This window comes from Dendropsophus ebraccatus, chromosome 2 (genome assembly GCF_027789765.1).
Source record: "Dendropsophus ebraccatus isolate aDenEbr1 chromosome 2, aDenEbr1.pat, whole genome shotgun sequence".
In the NCBI taxonomy this organism is placed as follows: domain Eukaryota; kingdom Metazoa; phylum Chordata; class Amphibia; order Anura; family Hylidae; genus Dendropsophus; species Dendropsophus ebraccatus.
The window spans coordinates 210,002,034-210,026,434 of record NC_091455.1 but is presented as its reverse complement, the minus strand read 5'-3'; the positions used below and the strand labels follow the sequence as shown (position 1 = coordinate 210,026,434).

The window sequence follows — 24,401 nt, the reverse complement described above, 5'->3', positions numbered from 1 at the left end:
GCTGTCAGTCATTTAAGGTGTATGGCTACGATAGATAGAAAATGGGCCAGCGCTTATCGGGTTGCTAGGCAACCAGAGACACTTTGCTGCTATACAGTTAGGTTCTCTGCTGTCCATAGCAACCAATCACATGTGCGCTTTCAGTTCTTACAGTAAAATGAACGCTGAGCTGTGATTGGTTGCTATGGGCAACAGAGAGAATGTTATTATAAGACAGAGCCATATATATCCCCCTTTCTGCTTCAGCTCCCGGACATCACTACGGGCCTCACGGTTGGGTGTGACGCTCATCTGCTATGGGTGCTCTGGATGGTTGCTAGGACACCAGATTCTGAAGATGTCAGGAATGGCGGCCTATTTAAAGGGGCTCATCTCACCATGCGTTGTCTGACGTGTGAGGTTTATCCTGGCTCTTTTTCCCATGTTCCTGACATTATTTCTGATCCTGACCTTAGCTGTCTCGTTCTGGACCCCTTTCCTGGTGACAACTCTTCACTCCATTCCTTGCAATGCCACTACTACCTTCATGCTAACCCATGACTGTTCTAAGGAACCTTAAAGGCTATGTTCACACACTCCAAACACTCCAGGATTTTGAAGCTAATAATGTGCTACATTAAAGTCTATGGAGAAACAGCAGTCCTTGCTCACATTGTAAGAATATTTACATGTACAATGTAACCATTAGGCCATGTTCACACACAGTATTCTGGTCAGTGTCTGCAGCCAAAATCATAAGTGGGACACAGTTTGCACAGTTTGGGCAGTGTTTTTACTGGACTGCAGTTATTTTACATTGTTTTTTGGCCGTTTTTACTGGGTGTCCATCATTATTTACTTTTAAATGACAGATGCCAAGTAAAAACGGCCCAAAAAAAAAAAAAAAAGGAAGTTGTGGGAACAAAGCCTTTCTGTGTTTTCAACCCACACTTGCTTTTGGTTAAAAAAATACTGAAAGAAATATTGAGCAAAATACTGTGTGTGTAGATCGCCTTAACGGTCATGCCACCATCTGGACTAGTGGGACCCCCCACAATGGAATAAAGTCCAAGAGTTTATTGTTGCAATAGGAGATAAGTCACGATGGTGAAATGTTGCAAGCCCACTGAGTAGCGGTGTAGGGGTGTCCCTCCTCTGTCACTCAATGGCGGAGCCGCCTGCAACGTCACATCTCAAACCCTGGAATCCGCCGCAAACCGAGGGCCGGAATGGTGGAATGCGGGCGGCAGAGGGGGAGTGAGGGAGATAAGTGAATGTTATTTTTTTTCACCCATCCCCTCCCTGGATATTTCGAAAACCAGGACCTTGCTGGACAACCCCTTTAAGTTAGTGTTGTATTTCAGAACTGTTGTATTTCAGAAAACAACCTAGTGTGACTGTAACCATGAAGTGTTAGTTGTGTATCATCTAAGAATTGTAACCATCAAGGTTGCCGTGCTACTGTATAAGAAAGAGTGTTAAAGGGGTTTGACGATTTAAACATACTTGTCCCCTATCCACAATAAATGGAGCTGCGGGTCATTCATTGTCTATGGAGCCGCCATAGAATGCCAAGTACAGCACTCAACCTTTCTGGCAGCTCCATAAAGAATGAATGGAGCTGTGGGTCACGTGCCATCCCGCAGCTATATTCAAAACAAAGGAGCTGAGGTGCCAATCTGCAGATTCTTGGAGGTTGGACCCCCCCCACAATCTCATACTTGCCCCCTATATCGTACTCACCGTTTCTTTGTGTTCACAGTCTTTATTTTTTTCGGTGCAGTTTTAGGTGCATAGCAGAGGGAGAGAGAGCGCTGCGCTGTGAGTGTGAGTCAGCTACTGCCTGTTTTGAGCCTAACTGGCACTTCTTCCGGCTGCACATTTGTGAGTTCCGCTTGCTCTTTTCATCTATATTGACACAGATTGTTACACTTATATCTAAACAAGTAGAAAGCACCCCATTGTTGTTGCAAAAAAGGGGGACATTTATGAAGTCCGGCGTTTTTTACGCCGGGCTTACAAATGTCTCCGCAGCTCCGCAGCTCAGAGGGTTTATGTAGCCGTCTGTGCAAAAAATTTGAAACCTACGCCAGCTCAGAGCTGGCATAGGTTTCGGTATAATTCCCCCCCCCCCCCCGGAAAAATGATAAATGCGGTGCAAGCTGAGGCTGCGTCCCCTCTGCGTGCAGCCGCACCCCCCGTAACGCCTCCTCCTAGCCCCACTGGCAAAGGTGTCGCAGATTGGCCCGATGCGGAAAAAAATAGCCGCAAAAAGACCATATTTTCCGCCAATCTGGCCCATCTGCGTCAAAAAAAGGCATTTTCGCCTTTTAATAAATCTCACCCATAGTGTCTAGTTAATTTGAGAACCTAACAATAATAGATGTGGCTTTGTATTAAAGTGATGCCGGATGTCTTTTTTTCTTCGAAATTTAAAGAGACTCTGCCAGCAGGTTGATGCTGTCCTATATCAGGGTGGCTAAATAACATGGACAAAAAGTAGTCCTCTCCATTATGTGCATGAGCTCAGTAGTCTTGGATATTCATGAGCACCAGCACACTCTGCCCACCAGCTGCTGATTGGCAGTTATATGATCGCGCTGTGTATAGGCAGCAACTTTCAATCAGCAGCTGGGGGGAGGGGTGTGGAAAGAATTTTATTCACCTGCATATTAGGTTTCAGCATTTATATCTCTAGTTTATGCTGCCTTCATTTAAGGCAGCATAAACCTAGTGACAGATTCCCTTTAAATCGGAATAACCCTTTAAATTGGTTATTTGGACACTCAAAAAACTTCATATACTGCCAGGGTGGCAAACAAATAAAAAAGCCTGTACTCCCCTACCTAGGTCCGTGCTTCTAGGGGAGAAACTCCATTATGTTATGTATTGTTCTATAACATTTGTCTTGGCTATAAACAGCAAATGAAGACGTAAAAATTACTGAAATGTCACGTTGAATCAGAGAAATTGACTTCATGGCTCGAGCGGCCGGACTTACACAAGAGTGATCCGATCCGGCCCCAGAACCGCTCACAATTAAGCTTAATTGGCCGCTTTCCATCAGGCGATCAGGTCCTTCCAGTGATAATTATGGTTCTATTGAGTGAAAAATGTATCTAATGGATTTGCACAGTCAGATTCTTCCAGATATGAAACGATTTGATGAAAGGCGGACGCTACCTGTCACGCCGCATCTTCCAGGTCATCCTGCCCGATATAAATAAACATCATGTATTTATCTTAAATTCCTGAATTCGATATTTCTCACACTTGGAAATGCTTAAGATTCTTCCTCCAACGAGCAATTAAAGTCCTTGGATGTTGTTACGTGACACCCCCAGGATGAGATGTACAGGGCATGAAATTAAAGGGGCTTTATAAATTGGTTTGGCATTTATAATGGTTTGAGAAATTGTAGAGTTGAGATTTAAGGTAGAGAAATCTCATTTAAAATATTACTCGAAAAAAAAAAAATGCTAATATGAGCCGGAATGAAGACAAACCTGTTATTATCCTGATGGGGCTCATTCCGACAAAGACTCCCAAGAAGTTTTATAGCAGGAAATTAAATTACCGCTCCACTTCTGGCCGTCACTGCCTAAATCTACATCTAATGTTGGATAACTTTGCCGACACTTTGCTCCGCTTATCTTCTACTTATCATATTCTAGGCAACATTATTCAATGACACATTGAGACCCCGGTGCAATAAGGGCCCATAGCTAAAGATGGCCTATTCATACAGAGCTAAAGCCTATATACAGTGTCCCTGCCGGAAGCTGATCTAGTATACAGTGACCAAGCCAATGGACGCCTCCAGATACAGTGGGACCAAAAAGTTATTGCTTCTCCCTGACACAGGGACTTAATGTACTGGACTTACTATACAGACTATTTATGCTCCACTGGGAATTCTGGGAAGAAGAATATGCAAAGCAGCTCTCAGATGCCAACGTTTGGAGGTAGCTTTAATAAGAAGCCTTAGAAGATGACTGGAGATTTTACCAGTCAGAGAACTCTCCAAAAGGAGAGGTTACTCTTTAGGAGGTTGCTTTCCCTTTAATGTGTCACTCTGGCTGGGACCCCTTTTTAACAATCGCCAGGAAAGGGGGGTGAAAACAATTACACCCATTTACCTCCATGCTCCAGCACTGTCGCCTGCATCGCGGCACTCAGGTTATATTTAGCGGCTGTAGCGGTGTCTCGCCTCTGCTATTGAATGGCTAAGCAGGCCTGAGACCTCACGTCTCAAATCTCAATACTATATACCTCCATCCCCCTCTGTAATTCTTCCCCCATATTGTATACCTCCCTCCCCCTCTGTAATACTTCTCCCATACTGTATACCTCCCTCCCCCTCTGTAATACTTCTCCCATACTGTATACCTCCCTCCCCCTCTGTAGTTGTCCCCCCCATACTGTATACCTCCCTCCCCCTCTGTAATACTTCTCCCATACTGTATACCTCCCTCCCCCTCTGTAGTTGTCCCCCCCATACTGTATACCTCCCTCCCCCTCTGTAATTCTTCCCCCATATTGTATACCTCCCTCCCCCTCTGTAATACTTCTCCCATACTGTATACCTCCCTCCCCCTCTGTAATACTTCTCCAATACTGTATACCTCCCTCCCCCTCTGTAGTTGTCCCCCCCATACTGTATACCTCCCTCCCCCTCTGTAGTTGTTCCCCCATACTGTATACCTTCCCCTCCCTCTGTAGTCAGGCCCCCATACTATATACCTCCCTCCCCCTCTGTAGTTGTCCCCCCCATACTGTATACCTCCCTCCCCCTCTGTAGTTGTTCCCCCATACTGTATACCTCCCCCTCCCTCTGTAGTCAGGCCCCCATACTATATACCTCCCTCCCCCTCTGTAGTTGTTTCCACATACTGTATACCTCCCTCCCCCTCTGTTGTTGTCCCCGGATACTGTATACCTTCCTCCCCTCTCTGTAGTTGTTCCACCATACTATATACCTCCCTCCCCCTCTGTAGTTGTTCCCACATACTGTATACCTCCCTCCCCCTCTGTTGTTGTCCCCGGATACTGTATACCTTCCTCCCCTCTCTGTAGTTGTTCCACCATACTGTATACCTCCCTCCCCCCTCTGTAGTTTTTCCCCCCATACTGTATACCTCCCTCCCACCTCTGTAGTTGTTCCCCCCCATACTGTATACCTCCCTCCCACCTCTGTAGTTGTTCCCCCATACTGTATACCTCCCTCCCCCTCTGTAGTTGTTCCCCCATACTGTATATCTCCCTCCCCCTCTGTAGTTGTCCCCCCGATACTGTATACCTCCCTCCCCCCATACTGTATACCTCCCTCCCCCTCTGTAGTTGTTCCCCCCCATACTGTATACCTCCCTCCCCCCTCTGTAGTTGTCCCCCCATACTGTATACCTCCCTCCCCCCATACTGTATACCTTCCTCCCCCCCATACGGTATACCTCCCTCCCACCTCTGTACATGTTCCCCCCATACTGTATACCTCCCTCCCACCTCTGTAGTTGTCCCCCCCCATACTGTAAACCTCCCTCCCTCCTCTGTAGTTGTTCCCTCATACTGTATACCTCCCTTCCCCCTCTGTAGTTGCCCCCCCCATACTGTATACCTCCCTCCCCCCCATACTGTATACCTCTCTCCCCCCCATACTGTATACCTCCCTCCCCCTCTGTAGTTGTTCCCCAAACTGTATACCTCCCTCCCCCTCTGTAGTTGTACCCCCCATACTGTATACCTCCCTCCCCCCATACAGTATACCTCCCTCCCCCTCTGTATGCAACGCCCTGGCCCCTGGGGGCCACTTCCGGAGTGCAGATGTTGTGAGGGTGCAGGAACCGGGGCAGCTGTAGGATAATGTGGTCACGGTGTAGGCACGAGGGTGATACAGCTGGAAACCGGGCTCCTGACCATGCGGGAATACTGGGCATGTGATTCTTCGATGTCCTTAGTCAGGGCACCAATTATCACACCAATGCCAAGGTTCAGAAACAACGGCAGTTGTATATTTATTGTAACGGTGGTAACTAGTAGCAACAGTCTCTCCGGATGCAACCGGGAATAAGGCAATCTTGAATAAAGCAGAGTAATGGGTGATGCTGCAATAGGCTGTGAGAGTAGCGTGCTGAATGATGGGAGTAGTAGTGAAACTGAAGCTGAGATGCTGGGTGGAATGAGACTTGAATGAAATACTTGCTGTTGATGATTAGAGAAGATGATGATGAGAGGAACTGAAGAATGACTGAAGAATCGACACCCAGGTGAGAATCTTGAGACTTGAGACAGGAACACAGCCAGTGGACTGGAGCAGCAGAGCACACGCAGGCCTCTCTCTTTTGCAGGGAGAGAGAGGACTAACAGACAACCTATCCCCTTGATGGTAGGGAATAGACTGAGGCAGCACAGGAAGTCACATGGTAACCCAGCCAAAAGCTCGATGACCATTGGTGTTACCATGGAAGCAGGGCACAGTCACGTGACATCCAGCCATTGCATCATCACACCATTAGGCATATACAGAGGAATATACATGAGGAGTACCATCCTTGAACACTAGGAGGCGACATAATACCTTTAGACACTGATACCTGAATACACATGCAATAAATGACTGAAATGGCAGACCTGAATACTGAGAAGGTTGAAACAATACACGCAGTTTGCAGTGGACCACAGCCTTCCAGAACAGAACTAGCCACAATAAAAATATGAGCATAAGAATGGCTGTTCTGGGACACTGCATGTAGTTGTTCCCCCCCATACTGTATACCTCCTTCCCTCTTTGTAGTTCTTCCCCCATATTGTATACCTCCCTCCCCCCTCTGTAGTTGTTCCCCCCATACTGTATACAGCCCTCTCCCCTCTGTAGTTGTTCCCCCATACTGTATACCTCCCTCCCCCCATACTGTATACCTCCTTCCCCCCTATACTGTATACCTCCCTCCCCCTCTGTAGTTGTTCCCCCATAGTGTATACCTCCCTCCCCCTCCGTAGTAGTTCCCCCATACTGTATACCTCCCTCCCTCCTCTGTACTTGTTCCCCCATAGTGTATACCTCCTTCCCCCTCTTTAGTCCCCCCCATACTGTAGTCCCCCCATACTATATACCTACCTCCCCCTTTGTAGTTGTTCCCCCATACTGTATACCTCCCTCCCCTCTCTGTAGTTGTTCCCCCATACTGTATACCTCCCTCCCCCCCATACTGTATACCTTCCTTCCCCCTCTGTAGTCCCCCCCCCCATACTGTATACCTCCCTCCCCACCTCTGTAGCCCCCCCATACTATATACCTCCCTCCCCCTCTGTACTTGTTCCCCATACTGTATAGTCTGGAACTGATTGATGCTCAGCCACTTAGTATCGGGGATCTGGTCTGCTGAATAACTAGCCCCTACTTATAGACTAGAGCTCATATTTCAAGCCTACTCCAAAAAGCCAGCAAAACAACGCTAGGTCTTGTTTTCAGGGTAGGTCTTATTTTCGGAAGAGCGTGCAAGTACTCATTGTGACATTGGAAATCATGGATTACGCAGAAGTCACAAGCATTCTTCTATAAACCGTATAAGCAGGAATGGGGTTAAAAATGTATGCATATTAATTGTATACATGAACCAGCAGGATCAGGATGAACAAAAGTATAGAGATCCCTCCCACTGATAGGCCCAGGATAGGTATATATATTGTATACATCTATAATCTATAGGGGCCTCCTGGGATAGATCTTTAGGAGTGACAGCTATTATTACTTTATAATATAAGTGAATGTTCATCCCTGATAGGAAGCGAAAAGCAATGAGAGCTGAAGATGGCGCTCTTAAAGGTGTAATACGGCGCGGATGACTGGACTCATCATTGTCGCTGTGAAGACCTTCGGGACAACGGCCACGTCTAAAGACAAGCAACTCCAATCCAATATGGGGGACGGCGATGGGATCTTTGTGTTTGCGGCCCATGTCAGCAGATAAATACTCACACGTGTTACCTCTAAATAGAATATTGATGAATCCTAAACTTAGTGTAAGAACAAACAAGTAAATAGATTTTTGCCTCCAGCCGCAAAAAAAAAAAAAAAAAGTCTACCCGGATAAACACGTCAGTGTCTTGGGATCCACCGCCAATATGGATAATGAGTTTCCAAGCCGTTCACCCTTAGAAGTCTCAGTGACTACAGTTTGCCTTTCAAATGGATTTCAAATTGTATTGTTGGCGCATTGCTTTCCGCCGTGATTGCCTTTCTATTGTAGCTCCATGCCTCAATGGACGGTTTGATTGTATATATCTGGCACATTGTTCGAGAGCCGCCGCTTGTAATCACCTACAATCTATATTGCTTCTCCTCGCCAGTAAAAACTCAACACATCCTACTTGGAGGAATCTCCCCGGGGAGCAGATCGCTCATTCTCCTAGTGTTTTATGTAGGGTTGAGGGAATGAGATGGTTTAGTCGTGTTCGTCTTCAATCACGCTTTATAGTCTATGGAAGCCACCGCCACCGCTTAAAGGGGAACTATCAGCAGGTTAGAGGAATCTAACTTGCTGATGGCCTGCGCAGGAGACGCCGAGGAGGAAGGTATGTCTCTTACTTTCCTCTTCTGTGCCGTTCTGGTGCAGTTAGTCATTTGCCCGCCCCCATAGTGCCGATCCGCCCTTGGTCCACCACTCTCTAATTATGGGGTGGGCCAGATTGGCGCTATGGAAGCGGGCAATTCTCCTAATGGTTTTACTGTGTTGCGCGGGGCTGAGGGAAGTTTTGGTGGTCTCCCTGTTGGGTCAGCTGGTACGGTGGTGTGGTAACTGAGTGGGTCTAGGGTCACTGGGGCACTTGTCATGGTAGTCTGGAGTGGTATAGGACCCACCCCGGACAGTTGGTAGCGCAGCAGCACAGAAAGGTTAACCCAAGTATACATGTGTGTGTGGGTGCCGGTGCGTAAGGATAGGCCAGAGTCCAATACTTAGAATAAAAATAGAACGGCTTACTTGGAAGAATTTAGTTCTATACAGAAAAATACAATGGTAGGAATACAGTTTAGCGCAATACAACAGTATAATCTTGCAAGTTACTTAGATGCTTGTGGTTGAGGTAGAGACAAGGTGCTTTTAAGAAGAGAGAGTAGAAGGGGGGTGTCTGAGGGGCCTTGTCCCATGTACACATGTACTCTACCTGGAACAGTGTGACTGAAGTAGAAGAGAAAGATATAGAGAACACTTGTACTCACGTATAGACTCTAGTCTGACCGCCTTCGGCCCCCTAGTTGTGGGACACCCGTCCTAGGTGGGTAGTATGAGCCACAGGCCTTGTTATCTGGGCTAAACAGACTTCCGAGACTTCCCAGTCGTCCTGCACTGCGCAGTGTAATACATAGGCTTTCCGTACCTTTGTTCCACTGGGGTCAGTTGCTATGACTCCTGAGGTAACTGCCCAGCACTTTGTAGAGAGGTTCCTGGCATGGACAAGGTAATCCCGAGGGAGTTCAGGTATTCAGGTGCAATAAAAGTTTAGGGGGCTCGTACCACGTCATCACATTACCATACTGCGGAGCAAACTAATAACTGCACTGCAACGGCGCCAAGGTGGAAGGCCCCCCATACCGTATACCTCCCTCCACCTCCGAATTTCTTTCCCATGCTGTATACATCCCCCCTGTAGTAGGGTCCCCCATACATACCTTCCTCCTCAGCGTCTCCTGTGCAATAGGGACATATCAGCAGGTTGTATTTGTCTAACCTGCTGATAGTTTCTCTCTAATGTCTAACTCCGTTTTTTACGTTATATGTTACTGAACGGAAGTTTGGATGGTTATTATAATACAGGCATGTATACAAGAGCTGAATCTGCACCATACTGGACAAGTGTCGCCTGTCTTATTGAGCTGACACCTGCCAGTGGTGGTTGGGATCAGAGATAACTTAGATCGCCCTGGGCCCAATACTCCCGTCCACATCATCGTATACTCTGTGAAATGGCACTGCAGTGCAGCACATCGTTCAGGAGCCTATCGGGGATCCTCCCATCCAGCGGGGGCCCCTAAGTGATGTGCTGCACTACAGCACCATCCCAGGATGTGTGCTGACATACAGCCAGGTTGGCTACTGTGGCTACTGTGCCATACTCAGCACTGTGTGAAGGTTTTACTTGGCCACTGTGTACCACCGTCTTTTCAGCACCGTTTGGAGGTTTTATATGTGTACTGTATAGTACTTTTATTTCAGGACCGTTTGGAGGTTTTATATGTGTACTGTATAGTACTTTTATTTCAACACACTATGAAGGATGTTTTTTTTTAAAGACAGATAATGTTATTTTAGTCCTGTATGGTATGGAGGTGTTATTTGCCCGCTATATTGGGGTTTTATATGTGCATTGTATAGTACTGTTATTTCAGCACACTATGGAGGTTTTCTATGTGTACTGTTATTTCAGCCTAGTATGGAGGTTTTCTATGTGTTCTATAGAGTACTGTTATATCAGCATAGTGTGAAGGTTTTATATGTATACTATATAGCACTGTTATTTTAGCACACTACAGAGGTTTTATATGTATATTATATAGTTCTGTTATTTCAGCACACTATGTAGGTTTTATATGAGTACTGTATAGCACTGTTATTTCAGCACACTATGGAAGTTTTATATGTGTACTGTATAGCACTGTTATTTCAGCATAGTATGGAGGTTTTATATGAGTACTGTATAGCAATGTTATTTCAGCACACAATGTAGGTTTTATATGTGTACTGTATAGCACTGTTATTTTAGCACACTATGTAGGTTTTATATGTGTACTGTATAGCACTGTTATTTCAGCATAGTATGGAGGTTTTATATGTGTACTGTATGGTACTGTTATTTCAGCATAGTATGGAGGTTTTATATGTGTACTGTATGGTACTGTTATTTTAGCACACTATGGAGGTTTTATATGTGTACTGTATAGCACTGTTATTTCAGCATAGTATGGAGGTTTTATATGTGTACTGTATGGTACTGTTATTTCAGCATAGTATGGAGGTTTTATATGTGTACTGTATGGTACTGTTATTTCAGCACACAATGGAGGTTTTATATGTGTACTGTATGGTACTGTTATTTCAGCACACTATGGAGGTTTTATATGTGTACTGTATAGCACTGATATTTCAGCATAGTATAGAGCTTTTATATGTGTACTGTATAGCACTGTTATTTCAGCATAGTATGGAGGTTTTATATGAGTACTGTATAGCAATGTTATTTCAGCACACTATGGAAGTTTTATATGTGTACTGTATAGCACTGTTATTTCAGCATAGTGTGGATGTTTTATATGTATATTATATAGTACTGTTATTTCAGTACACTATGGAGGTTTTATTTGTGTACTGTATAGTAGTTAGTTCAGCCCTCTATGGAGGTTATATATAGGTGATTCAGTCCTGCTTCAGTCCTGTATGGAGGTTTTATGTAGTAAGTATATAGTATATGGTAGGTTATATAGTAGTTATTTCATCACAGCAAAGCAGTTTTATATCAGTAATGTTGCACAGTATGGAGGTTTGACATGTGTACTGTATAGCACCGTTATTTCAGCATAGTATGGAGGTTTTATATGTGTACTGTATAGCAATGTTATTTCAGCATAGTATGGAGGTTTTATATGTGTACTGTATAGCACTGTGATTTCAGCACACTATGGAGGTTTTATATGTGTACTATACAGCCCTGTTATTTCAGCACACTATGGAGGTTTTATATGTGTACTGTATAGCACTCTGATTTCAGCACACTATGGAGGTTTTATATGTGTACTGTATAGCACTGTGATTTCAGCACAGTACAGAGGTTTTCTGCGTGTAGTGTATAGTAGTTAGTTCCTCACAGTAGAGAGGTTTTCTATAGGTAATGTTTCTTCAGCCCAGTATGGAGGTTTTATTTGGCCATTTTATACCATGCTATATTAGCCCAGTTACATTGTTGTGGCCGTTTCTTTGTTCTGATCCCTTCATAGGCCACAGACACAGGCGGACATTAGGCCCAGCCATGTGCCCTCACACCCACGTCCTCACCATTTCATCCAGCAGACTTGCTCCTTCTCTAATCCCAGCCCCGTCTCCTCGCCTGTATTTCTGATAGATTCACCTTCTCCATCCCCTCCGGTTACAACGTTTCCATCACGTCTCTGCGTTGGACGCAATCATCGCCGCAGCGCCCCCACCAGCTTCCCCCTACAGTATTTTCACTGTTTCTAGATTCTTACATCTTGTTAAAACTGGAAAATAAGTTTGAAAACATAATAGCAATAAAAATAAATGTGTCAGAGCGGTTAGAGAAGACGGATGGCGACTTACCGGGCTGAGGTGCCATCATTCGACTTCAATGAGTCCCGCTGTATTTCTACTTAAATCCTTTTTCCGCTGGAGGGGCTGTAAATGTGTTTTGCAGTAATGCCAGGGACAGCCTGCAGCAAGGGGTTAATGGATATAAGCTATATTAATTCCAAACTATATCAGCTGCTGAAGTAGAGCCGCGCGGCGGAGCACAGGATGGTACCCGTCGGCCTTTTTTTTTTTTTTTCCCTCTTTCCATGCTTGAAAATCATATATTTACTCATAGAGATAAAGTTAATTTATGCGGGGAGAATTGGAATGATGAGAATAAGTGGTGCGGAAAGAGATTAAGAAACAGCCACATCCCCCCCCCCCCCACCATACAACTCCTTTGGCCGTGTTCAAGCAAACAGAGCAACATAGAGGAATAGATCAGAAATCACCCCTGAATCTAGATTGGATGCTGTATTTTATATGCCAGGCGACAGATTGCTCTTTAGTTACCTTCAGGAAATAAAGAGACGGAGGGGAATGGAAAATGATCTATGTCTATCGAGAGAATCCATTAAAAGGGGTCTACAGGATAAAAAAAATGCAATGTATATGAGGCTGTATGGCATATTCTAGAAAATGATGGTTACTAGTGTTGAGCCAATATGACTCCCGACGGCTGGAGAAGTTAGAAGTTGGATGCCGCCCTAGGGCTTCTAGGAAAACATGGATACAGCATATAGACTATGGCAGTATCCATATTTTCCGGGACTCTCTAGGGCAGCATCCAACTTCTTCAGCCACCGGTATTCAAATTGCGAGCATTAAACAGTTCAACAAGTCCGCTCAACGCTACTGGTTACTGGGAAATATAGAAGAATACCATTGGGTAGAAGTTTGGGTCATCCTTGTTTATTAATCTGACTCCACTTCTATTTCTAGTTAATTGTTCTGGTCAGATGGATCCAGATCTTTGCAAAGAAACATGGCTGGTCAGATGGATCCAGATCTCTGTGGAGAAACATGGCCGGTCAGATGGATCCAGATCTCTGTGGAGAAACATGGCCAGTCAGATGGATCCAGATCTCTGTGGAGAAACATGGCAGGTCAGATGGATCCAGATCTCTGTGGAGAAACATGGCCGGTCATATAGATCCAGATCTCTGAGGAGAAACATGGCCGGTCAGATGGATCCAGATCTCTGTAGAGAAACATGACCGGTCAGAAGGATCCAGATCTCTGTGGAGAAACATGGCTGGTCAGATGGATCCAGATCTCTGTGGAGAAACATGGCCGGTCAGATGGATCCAGATCTCTGTGGAGAAACATGGCCGGTCAGATGGATCCAGATCTCTGTGGAGAAACATGGCCGGTCAGATAGATCCAGATCTCTGTGGAGAAACATGGCCGGTCAGATGGATCCAGATCTCTGTGGAGAAACATGGCCGGTCAGATGGATCCAGATCTCTGTGGAGAAACATGGCCGGTCAGATGGATCCAGATCTCTGTGGAGAAACATGGCCGGTCAGATGGATCCAGATCTCTGTGGAGAAACATGGCCGGTCAGATAGATCCAGATCTCTGTGGAGAAACATGGCCGGTCAGATGGATCCAGATCTCTGTAGAGAAACATGACCGGTCAGAAGGATCCAGATCTCTGTGGAGAAACATGGCTGTCAGATGGATCCAGATCTCTGTGGAGAAACATGGCCGGTCAGATAGATCCAGATCTCTGTGGAGAAACATGGCCGGTCAGATGGATCCAGATCTCTGTGGAGAAACATGGCCGGTCAGAAGGATCCAGATCTCTGTGGAGAAACATGGCGAGTCAGATGGATCCTGGTCTCTAAAGAAACATGGCCGGTCAGATGGATCCAGAGCTTTGTGGAGAAACATGGCCGGTCAAATGGATCCAGATCTCTGTAGAGAAACATGGCCGGTCAGATGGATCCAGATCTTTGTTTAGAAACATGGCCAGTCAGATGGATCCAAGTCTCTAAAGAAACATGGCCCAGCCTTCTTATATCTATCAAACAAAAGGAAGAGTCTTATCTAGGAGTCTACTAGTATACTAGCAAGACTTAGATAGTAGGCCTTAAGGCCTTCACTAAGCCACGAGTGGCCATCTGACCACCCAACAGAGAGGACTGTCAGCCACTATCTCACCTGCTGTCTGTGGTTGCTATTAAATGTGGCTGCAATAGTAGTTATCTTCGATCTCCGTCACTACCAGTGGGTGTCAGCTGTATTACACGGCGGTCACATGTCATGTATGGAGTAGGCTCAACTCCATCTGACCTTCCTGACATTATAATGTGCATATATCCTGGTATGGGGTCTATGGTCTTAAAGGGGTTTCTTCAAGATCAAAAGTTATTTGGTTTGTGGGAGTCTGGGAATACTAATGATCACAAGAATAGATGTCAATGGATGAACAGAGTGACAGCGGGCATGCTCAGCTCCCCACTCCATTCATTATTATGGGGCTTCTGAATATTGCAGTGAGTGCTAAACTTGGTTACGTTTGGAGGTCCTATAGTAACTGAGTATGGGTACTACTCCTTTAGTCATTCCAGGCACAAATGACCTCCGTTCTCTGATTCGTTGAAGTTCTAGCAGTCGAACCCTCACCCATCCCTTATCCTGTGGATAGAAGATAACTTAATTGTATTATAACCCCTTTTAGGATCGACCATCAATATTATAATTTTGGAACCCCCCTTAAAGGGGTTAATCATATTCTCCCTCTCATTTGCCCATGCGCTCAGGTTTCTACACCGTTAACATGATGCGAACGGCCACAATTATAATTAAGTTCTGCCGTCACCTGGAGCACGACTATAATTATACATCCGTCAAACAACATGGTGGGAAAATAAAGAGATAAAGCAATGAACACGAAATGACAAATCAATGTTGCGAGCAGTAAGTAATGATACACAAAGGTCTGTTCATTAGACAGTTATAATACACTGGCAGACGGTGTAATGAGGCACAAGACCACAGGCTGAGCCATGGCGGCCCTTTAGCCGCTAGCACAGTATCTCTTATTACTGCTCCAGCCGGCATTGTTTGTTTACAAAGCAAAAACACGTCAGTCCAGCCCAAGATTGGAGCCGATCTTCAGGAGTTAGTTCCCGGAATTGACTTCGCTCCACGTCGCCGGCAGATTCCGGGTCTCTGGTTGATGCTGAAAAATTGCCAAAGTGCAACAAGGTCCCCGGAAGTTTATCCTCTCCATCACTCAGCAAGTAAACGGTCTCAGCTCTGCTAATTATTACTTGTCTGGTTGTTGCGAAACTCAACGCGGTCGTCCCTTAGTGTGAGTCACAAGCAGAGGTGTAGCTAGGATTCATGGGGCCCCATAGCAAGAAAATGTACGGGGCCCTGTGAAACCTGTATGGGTCCCTAAACATGATGAATATACACACATGACCCGGTGGCCAAACCAGTCCTGCAGTATTCTATTCTCCCAGACCCCCTGGCACCCAAGTGACGTCACTAGTGTGATGGGGAGCTGGGAGAACGGAACAACGAGGGACTGCCGAGTCATGTCAGTATGTACATCGCGTGGAGGGGACTCTTGTGGCTGGAGGTGCTCTCTGCTCTGCCAGTGGGTGCTGTGAGCCATGGAGGCAAACCACGTTTAGCTGGTGGGACCCCTGCCATATGGGCTCTATAGCAGTCGTGTGGTCTGCCTCCATGGTAGCTTTGCCACTGGTCACAGGCCATCACTTTGTGCGAATAGTATTCGATCGAATAGTATGTTATTCGTGCTATTTGATTGCGTTTGAATATTTTAACAAAAACGCAGTAAAATTCGATTCGCCCTCCCACACCCCCTGGCGCTTTTATCCAGCCAATAAACATGCAGGGGGAGGGACAGGCTCTAGGAACAGGCAGGACATTAAAAAAAAACTCTAACTGTGATTGGCTGGCTAAACCATGTCACCTCCTGAATATAAGAATAGGGGATTTCAGATTCGCGTCACTTGCTTGTTGGAACTAGAGGGACAGACTGTATACCAGGGAGAGAAAGCTTTTAGGTGAAGTTAGGTAGGAAGGGACCCCCAAAAGCCCTTGTTAGGGATAAAAGTATAAAAAACAGAGATTTAAAAGCTGTTGTGAGACAGGCAGTGTGGTCAGACATCTACTTTATCTTGCTACTACTGATTTGCGCAGTCTGCGTCCTGTAAAGGCATTGACCAGCCCTTTAATTTTATTGTTGTAAAAATATTTATATATCCGGTATATGGCTGTATGCTGTGATTGCGGGATAATAGCTGTTATCTTGCTACTACTGACTTGTAGTTATCGTCAATTTTCATTATTCCGTATTTTACACTGCACCTGACCTGATACGTACACAAGTGCGTACTGCTAGACTGAAACGTACGCTTCTACTTTACGTTCATAATTTGTTTGTGAATCTTCGGCGTACACTTGGGAAAATTGTGATGTTGGCGCCGCTCACCACTAGTGTTAGGTGCAGCCTGGCATGCTTCCCCTGCTGTCCCAGATGCATCCAGAGGTGTTGGCATCATTTCCTGAGGTGTCATTGGGCACTTGGTGACCTCCTAGTGGTCGAATATTGAATTCCAGGTCCCAAGTAATTTTCTCCCATAGACTATAATGTGATTCGATATTAGTTATTAGATATATGTGTATACATACACATATAGATACACACACATACACTCACAGATAGATACATACACATATAGATACACATACACTCACATAAATAGATACATACACAAAACCATGTGCTATCTGTAATGCCTGTATCTTTGGACCCCCTGCAGCACTAGGACCCAGATGTGCCCCCCACCTCCCCTCCCCTTATAGCTACGCCCTGGCTCTGACACCCACCATTGTAAGGCCTTAAAACCAGCATATTGCATTTCTTTTTCAAACCATTAAAACAAAGTAGTTAATTTACAGCTGCAAACTTAGTAATAAATCTCTGCATGTGTTTAAGAAGAAGCCGCCATCTGTAGACGCAGAGCCCATCAATCACCATCTTGTATTAGGAGGCAATAGAATCCTTGATTAAATGGAAAGAATTCATATAAATGCTATCACAGGGAAAATACTGCTGTGGCAAATGCCAGGCCGCTGCTTATGCTGCAGAATTTCTGCCTTGTGTTTAGTCAAATCTCATCATTCACTGAATTAGCAATGAAAATCTCCAGCTAGCTCTCCAGCAGGTACTGGCGGAGGATTATCTGCTACGCAAGGTCGATCGCATCTGGGGCTCTCTAGAAGTGCAGCAAGGCAGAATTATAGCCGCCACCCTGTTACTCAGTGCTAGGGAGAGAGGGGCGAGAGGGCGCTGAACCCTGGATCCAGCCAACACTGCATTGGCCACCAGTGTAGCCGAGCTTCCTTATGTAGCAATGAGTCCATATATTTATAAGGACTAACCTTACCAGCCACTAACCTTACCTACCAAACCTTCCCCTATATCACTATCCTTACCTACCAAACCTTCCCCTATGTCACTACCCTTACCTACTAGACCTTCTATGTCACTATCCTTACCTACCAACCTTTCTCCTATATCACTATCCTTACCTACCAAACCTCCTCCTATGTCACTATCCTTACCTACCAACCCTTCTCCTATGTCACTATCCTTACCTACCAAACCTTCTCCTATGTCACTATCCTTACCTACCAACCCTTCTCCTATGTCACTATCCTTACTTACCAAACCTTCTCCTATGTCACTATCCTTACCTACCAACCCTTCTCCTATGTCACTATCCTTACCTACAAAACCTTCTCCTATATCACTATCCTTACCTACCAAACCTTCTCCTATGTCACTATCCTTACCTACCAAACCTTCTCCTATGTCACTATCCTTACCTACCAACCCTTCTCCTATGTCACTATCCTTACCTACCAACCCTTCTCCTATGTCACTATCCTTACCTACCAAACCTTCCCCTATGTCACTATCCTTACCTACCAACCCTTCTACTATGTCACTATCCTTATCTACCAAACCTTCTCCTATGTCACTATCCTTACCTACCAAACCTTCTCCTATATCACTATCCTTACCTACCAAACCTTCTCCTATATCACTATCCTTACCCACCATACCTTCTCCTATGTCACTATCCTTACCTGCCAACCCTTCTCCTATGTCACTATCCTTACCCACCAAACCTTCTCCTATATCACTATCCTTACCCACCAAACCTTCTCCTATGTCACTATCCTTACCTACCAACCCTTCTCCCATGTCACTATCCTCACCTACCAAACCTTCTCCTATATCACTATTCTTACCTGCCAACCCTTCTCTTATGTCACTGTCCTTACCTGCCAACCCTTCTCTTGTCACTATCCTTACCTACCAAACCTTCTCCTATATCACTACCCTTACCTACCAACCTTTCTCCTATATCACTATCCTTACCTACCAAACCTCCTCCTATGTCACTATCCTTACCTACCAACCCTTCTCCTATGTCACTATCCTTACCTACCAAACCTTCTCCTATGTCACTATCCTTACCTACCAACCCTTCTCCTATGTCACTATTCTTACCTACCAAACCTTCTCCTATGTCACTATCCTTACCTACCAAACCTTCTCCTATGTCACTATTCTTACCCATCAACCCTTCCCCTATGTCACTACCCTTACCTACCAACCTTTCTCCTATATCACTATCCTTACCTACCAAACCTCCTCCTATGTCACTATCCTTACCTACCAACCCTTCTCCTATGTCACTATCCTTACCTACCAAACCTTCTCCTATGTCACTATCCTTACCTACCAAACCTCCTCCTATGTCACTATCCTTACCTACCAACCCTTCTCCTATGTCACTATCCTTACCTACCAAACCTTCTCCTATGTCACTATCCTTACCTACCAACCCTTCTCCTATGTCACTATTCTTACCTACCAAACCTTCTCCTATGTCACTATCCTTACCTACCAAACCTTCTCCTATGTCACTATTCTTACCCATCAACCCTTCCCCTATGTCACTACCCTTACCTACCAACCTTTCTCCTATATCACTATCCTTACCTACCAAACCTCCTCCTATGTCACTATCCTTACCTACCAACCCTTCTCCTATGTCACTATCCTTACCTACCAAACCTTCTCCTATGTCACTATCCTTACCTACCAAACCTTCTCCTATGTCACTATCCTTACCTACCAAATCTTCTCCTATGTTGTCACTATCCTTACCTACCAAACTTTCTCCTATGTCACTATACTTACCCACCAACCCTTCTCCTATGTCACTATCCTTACCTACCAAACCTTCTCCTATGTCACTATCCTTACCTACCAAACCTTCTCCTATGTCACTATCCTTACCTACCAACCCTTCTCCTATGTCACTATCCTTACCTACCAACCCTTCTCCTATGTCACTATCCTTACCTACCAAACCTTCTCATATGTCACTATCCTTACCTACCAACCCTTCTCCTATGTCACTATCCTTACCTACCAAACCTTCCCCTATGTCACTATCCTTACCTACCAACCCTTCTACTATGTCACTATCCTTATCTACCAAACCTTCTCCTATGTCACTATCCTTATCTACCAAACCTTCTCCTATATCACTATCCTTACCCACCATACCTTCTCCTATGTCACTATCCTTACCTGCCAACCCTTCTCCTATGTCACTATCCTTACCCACCAAACCTTCTCCTATATCACTATCCTTACCCACCAAACCTTCTCCTATGTCACTATCCTTACCTACCAACCCTTCTCCCATGTCACTATCCTCACCTACCAAACCTTCTCCTATATCACTATTCTTACCTGCCAACCCTTCTCTTATGTCACTGTCCTTACCTGCCAACCCTTCTCTTGTCACTATCCTTACCTACCAAACCTTCTCCTATATCACTACCCTTACCTACCAACCTTTCTCCTATATCACTATCCTTACCTACCAAACCTCCTCCTATGTCACTATCCTTACCTACCAACCCTTCTCCTATGTCACTATCCTTACCTACCAAACCTTCTCCTATGTCACTCTCCTTACCTACCAACCCTTCTCCTATGTCACTATCCTTACCTACCAAACCTTCTCCTATGTCACTATTCTTACCCATCAACCCTTCTCCTATGTCACTACCCTTACCTACCAACCTTTCTCCTATATCACTATCCTTACCTACCAAACCTCCTCCTATGTCACTATCCTTACCTACCAACCCTTCTCCTATGTCACTATCCTTACCTACCAAACCTTCTCCTATGTCACTATCCTTACCTACCAAACCTTCTCCTATGTCACTATCCTTACCTACCAAATCTTCTCCTATGTTGTCACTATCCTTACCTACCAAACTTTCTCCTATGTCACTATACTTACCCACCAACCCTTCTCCTATGTCACTATCCTTACCTACCAACCCTTCTCCTGTCACTATCCTTACCTACCAAACCTTCTTCTATGTCACTATCCTTACCTACCAACCCTTCTCCTATGTCACTATCCTTACCTACCAAACCTTCTCCTATGTCACTATCCTTACCTACCAACCCTTCTCCTATGTCACTATCCTTACCTACCAAACCTTCTCCTATGTCACTATCCTTACCTACCAAACCTTCTCCTATGTCACTATCCTTACCTACCAAACCTTCTCCTATATCACTATCCTTACCCACCATATCTTCTCCTATGTCACTATCCTTACCTACCAAATCTTCTCCTATGTCACTATCCTTACCCACCAACCCTTCTCCTATGTCACTATCCTTACCTACCAAACCTTCTCCTATGTCACTATCCTTACCTACCAACCCTTCTCCTGTCACTATCCTTACCTACCAAACCTTCTCCTATGTCACTATCCTTACCTACCAACCCTTCTCCTATATCACTATCCTTACCTACCAAACCTTCTCCTATGTCACTATCCTTACCTACCAACCTTCTCCTATGTCACTATCCTTACCTACCAACCCTTCTCCTGTCACTATCCTTACCTACCAAACCTTCTCCTATGTCACTATCCTTACCTACCAAACCTTCTCCTATGTCACTATCCTTACCTACCAACCCTTCTCCTGTCACTATCCTTACCTACCAAACCTTCTTCTATGTCACTATCCTTACCTACCAACCCTTCTCCTATGTCACTATCCTTACCTACCAAACCTTCTCCTGTCACTATCCTTACCTACCAAACCTTCTCTTATGTCACTATCCTTACCTACCAAACCTTCTCCTATGTCACTATCCTTACCTACCAACCCTTCTCCTGTCACTATCCTTACCTACCAAACCTTCTCTTATGTCACTATCCTTACCTACCAAACCTTCTCCTATGTCACTATACTTACCCACCAACCCTTCTCCTATGTCACTATCCTTACCTACCAAACCTTCTCCTATGTCACTATCCTTACCTACCAACCCTTCTCCTGTCACTATCCTTACCTACCAAACCTTCTTCTATGTCACTATCCTTACCTACCAACCCTTCTCCTATGTCACTATCCTTACCTACCAAACCTTTTCCTATGTCACTATCCTTACCTACCAAACCTTCTCCTATGTCACTATCCTTACCTACCAAACCTTCTCCTATGTCACTATCCTTATCTACCAAACCTTCTCCTATGTCACTATCCTTACCTACCAAACCTTCTCCTATGTCACTATCCTTACCTACCAAACCTTCTCCTATGTCACTATCCTTACCTACCAACCCTTCTCCTGTCACTATCCTTACCTACCAACCCTTCTCCTGTCACTATCCTTACCTACCAAACCTTCTCCTATGTCACTATCCTTACCTACCAACCCTTCTCCTATGTCACTATCCTTACCTACCAAACCATCTCCTTTTCTCTCCTTCTCCTCTCTCCCTTCTGGAAGATGTCACACTTTAATAGTATAATGAACTCTTTAATGTGTATTCTGGAGGACTTTATAGGTTCCACTGATATGAGGCTGCCTGGCAGACATAGTTCATTTAATGATGATGGGATGGGCAGCTGCTGCAGTGCTACTTATTGTTCTGTTGCTGCTGCTTCCAAGCCAGTCGGGCTGTCGAGCTGTCGCTGCCTTCTGCCGGGCCACTGGTAGCATCTCTCGGCAGCCGACTCAGGCACTCATGCTACATACAATTTAGACATGCAGTCGACATACAATGCAAGACTCAGCTGGGCAGCCGGTGACAATCTGGGCGGCCCACAGGGGAATCTGCCCAGCACAGCAGATTGTCAGATCGGGCCTGATCTTGAAAGTACCTCTTGAAATACCCAGGATTTCCAAATAAGTTGTGTTATGCTATTTATACTAGTATAGGCAAGAGTTTTGATCCCTTATTTGCCTGGACCCCTAACACCACTACCACCTGACTTTAATTGGGGGCTCTGTTGACACTGTTCATATTCTGAAGCAGTTCACGTTTTACCAGGTTGTATCGTCAGTGTCTTCTTGTATCTCAAATCTCTTGTTGATCTTTCAAATCAACTGGTTTCAGAAAGTTATAAAGATTTGTAATTTACTTCTATTTAAAAATCTCCAGTCTTCCAGTATTTATCAGCTGCTGTATGTCCTACAGGAAGTGGTGTATTCTTTCCAGTATGACCCAGTGTTTTCTGCTGCCACCTCTGTCCATGTCAGGAACTGTCCAGAGCAGCAGCAAATCCCCATAGAAAACCTCTGCTGCTCTGGACAGTTCCTGACATGGACAGAGGTGGCAGCAGAGAACACTGTGTCAGACTGGAGAGAATACACCACTTCCTGCAGGACATACAGCAGCTGATAAGTACTGAAAGACTGGAGATTTTTTAAATAGAAGTAAATTACAAATCTATGTAACTTTCTGAAACCAGTTGATTTGAAAAAAAAAAAAAGAAAAAAAAGATTTTCGCCAGCGTACCCCTTTAATACAGACAAGATGCCTGACTTGTGTTCCTATCTGGTCACCAGTCGTGATGAAAGACCTAAGCATTGTACGCATCGAGTGTGTGCGGCTCCCCCTTCCTGATAGTCATTGTGAAATCCCATCCAGCTCCATTGCTTCTCCCGGCAGGACACGCTCGTTTCCTCGTATTCCCAGCCGTATCATCTGACGCTCTTACCGTTCCATTAAAGAGTTTGTGTCTAGAATAAGTTTTTCACAAGTTCTTTTTATCCGTCTCTATAGAAGCGTCCGTGTATTCCCGTATTAATAAAGAATAACTATCTCTGCGTGAGATTCCTATAAGTTAAGTACACAAAGGGTCAGACGGCTGACGATAAGCCGCATTGAAATTCCCTTTAACAAATAACCCCCCCCCCATGCGCCGGCCGCTGTTTAAGATCCTGTCGAGCCAATGTGTCTGCTTTAATAATAAGATATCACATTCATTGTGCGCCCGGCTCAGCTACTCGACTGTCAGGGTTTATATAGAAAAATCTTTCTGAAGTTTGCCGGGAAAAAAAAAAGTCATTTTTTTTATAGCTTCCGAACTCTACAGATTTTCACCCATTTTTTAAAACTTTAATAGACACGGCCGTACACTGTCTATACTTGTCATTCGGCCAAGACACATCCAGGCTAGGTGGAGTATCGGCGGAAGTTGGAGCACCCCCATATATATTGTACGTTGTCTGGTACACACCACATTTTGGACGGGTCACCAAATTTACTCTTTTGTGTATGGACATATAAACCACGGACGTTATTTGGCCGTTGTTTTGAATAAAAATTGCAATGAAGTCTATGGATAATGGCCAGAAATAATTAACATGATAATTATTTCAACGGCATAGTAAACAATACATTGTGTGAGGCAATAGCTGTTGTTTGAATTGACTTTAAAGGACGGCCGCTCTTTTAGTAAAAAGTACATAGTGTGAACATAGCCTAAGGCTATGTTCACACAACGTAAACGTACGGCCGTTGTTGCAATCGGCAACAACGGCCGTACTTTTACGAAAAGCTGCGCTCAGTTTTGTATGGGATCCGCTCCGGCAGGGAACCCTTGCGGCGCCGCAAAGAACTAACATGTCAGTTTTCTGCGGCTGCTATTCAGTGAATAGTGGCCGTAGAAAACCCTGTCAGTGCACACTGTGGAGCGTGCGGCTCCGGCCCCTTGCTCCATAGTGTGCT

At 45.0% G+C, this 24,401-nt stretch overlaps 1 long non-coding RNA gene across 1 annotated transcript; it reads left to right on the top strand.

Moving 5' to 3' along the window:
* Positions 1–225: 225 nt before the first annotated feature.
* Positions 226–7,895, top strand: LOC138784913 (uncharacterized). The gene is made up of 3 exons (XR_011361976.1): positions 226–654; positions 1,763–1,863; positions 7,761–7,895. It is a non-coding gene; the product is annotated as an uncharacterized lncRNA (long non-coding RNA).
* The last annotated feature ends 16,506 nt before the right edge of the window (positions 7,896–24,401 follow it).